Source organism: Orycteropus afer, unplaced genomic scaffold, assembly GCF_000298275.1.
Source record: "Orycteropus afer afer isolate SDZICR_OR568_19922 unplaced genomic scaffold, OryAfe1.0 scaffold00088, whole genome shotgun sequence".
NCBI classification, from domain to species: Eukaryota; Metazoa; Chordata; class Mammalia; order Tubulidentata; family Orycteropodidae; genus Orycteropus; species Orycteropus afer.
In genome coordinates, this window is record NW_006921675.1 from 9,729,043 (window position 1) to 9,732,028 (window position 2,986).

The following is a 2,986-nucleotide window of genomic DNA, read 5'->3' on the forward strand; positions in this document are numbered from 1 at the left end:
ATAAAACAACCAAAATGTATCCTGTCATGGTTCTGGAGCCTGGAAGTCTAAAATCAAGCTGTCGGCAGGCCTGCACTCCCTCTACAGAATCTGAAGGACAATCCTTTCCTTATCTCTTCCAGCTTCTGGTGGTTGTTGTAATTCTTTGTGGCTATACCTCTCCAGTCTCTGCTTCTGTCTTCACATGGCCTTCTCTTCCAAGGTCTGTGTCTTCTCTTCTGTCTCTCATAAGGATATGTCTCATTGGATTTAAGGCCCACCTGGGTGATCCAGGATGATGTCATCTCAATATCCTTAGTTTAATTACATCATTTTTCAAATAACTTCACATTCACAAGTTCTAGAGGTTCAGACTTGGACAGATCTTTTTTGGGGCCACCATTCAACCCACCGTAAATTATGGAACTGGGATTTGAATCCAAGGCAGATTCCCAGATCCATGCTCACTCTTCCTTGCTTGGCCCATCACAGGTTCCCTAGATGACAGGCTGGTGTGATTGGATGGGCTGATTCCATTCTTTCCAGTGAAAGCTTTGCGTGGCTCAAAGTCAGACACCGGGGGGGCGGGGGGAGTGTAAAGAATTACATTTCCAAATATATGTAATGTCTTTATCTTCAGAACCAAAAAATCAGAATATAAGTTTCAACAAGTGCATGAACTTCTAAAGAAGGTTGTTGTTGTTATGTGCCATCGAGTTGGACCCAACTCATAGAGACCCCTCCTTGGGTTTCCAAGGCAGTATCACTACCGAAGTAGATTGCCCCATCTTCCTTCCAAGGAGTGGCTGGTGGGTTTGAACTGTCAGCCTTCTGGTTAGCAGTCAGATGCCTTAGGCACTACGCTACCAGAGCTCCCCTCTAAAGAAGGTAGCACAGAATATTTGAAATCAGGGCATCCAAGATATCTAGGACATGTGGTCACCTTAAACAAATACAGAAACTTTAAGGTCCCAAACATCCATAGATATTTTACCTTTATTCAGGATCTAGGAGGATCTGAGAAACTCCCCCTTAGGTGGACTGTGAAAGGAGAAACCAGGGTTCTTTAAAATCTACTACTTGCTGTGGCCAAGTGGGTAGAGTGCAGGAGGGGGACCAAGAAGCCTGGAGACCTGGTCCTGACTCTTGATCACTCTCAGGACCCTGTGTGTGCCCTCCCACCTCTGAGGAAATTGCTAGGAAGGATCAAAGGGACTCTTTTGAAAGGGCTGGCTCCCACTTTGGATAATTGCTAGGTAAAAGTACAGTGTCTTTATGAAGTAATGGGCCTGTGCAGGCAGAACTGAAGGAGGAAATTGCTCACTTTGGGGAGGGGCAGGAACTCTTCCAGGCCATTATAATCCACTAAGTAAGCTGCCCTTGCCAAGGTGAAATCGTTCTCTCCTGACTTTGAAAAGTGAACTATCTTCTGTTGTATGACACATCATTTCAGTTATCGGGGCTATGCCATTCCTCCTCTCTCTCCATGAAACCTCAACAGCAGTGGCACCATACTTCCGGCGAAAAGATGGGGAAACATGCACTTCTTTCAGAAAGGGTATAAATTCATGTTAAAGATGGTAAGGGAGGAAGGTTGGAGAAGAGAGTGCTGTAGACTTAAAAAAGTCCCAAGATTCTACCGGAAAGGACCCTAGGTTCTAGTCCTGATCTTTTCCTAATGCTACCAGTCAGCTGAATGACCTTGCACATGTCAGTTCATGAGCCCAGCCCTCTGATTTTTTCATATGTAAAATGATGAGAAGATAATTGCCAAGTTCACATTCCACTCTAACATTTCATAATTTTAAGCAGAAGAAGAGAATGCACAGAGCACTTGTCATAACTGAGATCGTTTGTGATTGGACTGAGATGATCTTTGTTACAGATCCAGAAACCCCTTCAGCTGAACTCATTGCCACCGACCAAACCAAGACTCACTGAATAAGGGTTATTTACACAGGCAGCAAAAACTCATGCTTATCGAGGGCTGTTATTTTTTGCCTAGAGCTTGGAGGCCCAGAGGAAAAATATACAAATAGGACTAGGGACATGCACACCCACTCAGCCCTTGAATTTTAATATCAGAAAATCATTATCATAAGCTGCATCAACAACTTGGTATCCCAACTGGTGCTAACTAAGGCCTCTTGCTTAATTACATACATAGAGCACTACAATTTTAAATCCTGGCAACCATGTTTCATGCAATTAAAAACACACTAACAAACAGGCCTTACTTGTCCTCTAATGAGTTGTTAGAGTTTGTTCCATTGTTTACCCACTTTCCTGGTAACTTTATGCTTTTCACCAAATAGCTTCAGTCCCCAATTCCCCGAAGCTTGTGAATCACTCTCCACTTCGGTCATTGGTCCACAGTTGAGTGTCATTCAAACCAATAGTTTTTTTATTACCCATGTGTAGTTCCAAGTCACTCTGTTTTCATTATTTCCAGTAGAGGAAAACAAGATTTCTTGACTGAGTTGGGAACGCTGAGTAGATTTTGCATCATCAGTGGCTTTGAAAATTGAAAGTGAGGCTTCAGCAATTCAGCAACATTAGCCTTCATTCATTAATATTCATTAATCAGCTCTGCTTTCTCTGCCTTTCCATGTCCATGAGCAGAAGTCAGTGCCTAAAACACACTCACAGAGAACCCAGAACCCAAAGCACTCATTTCTACACATCACCCCAAACCAAATTTTAGTCCCCAACAAGATATTTTTAGGAGAGGTACTAGCAAGCAGATACTAACTAGTGAGGCTTGAAGTTTATCCCCTTGAGCAAATGTTACCACTTCACCAGGGAGCAAAGGAGACACCATGGGGTAGGCTTAGGGATAGCATCTCCTATCAAACCCATTAGCCTGGGTATTCCACACCACAAATGTTTAACATTTATCATCTATTTATCTGACATTGAATATATTGTGGACTGCCAGAGGAACAAACAGAGTGTCTTAGAAGAGATACAACCAAAATGTTCCACAGAAACGAGGATGGTGAGGCTC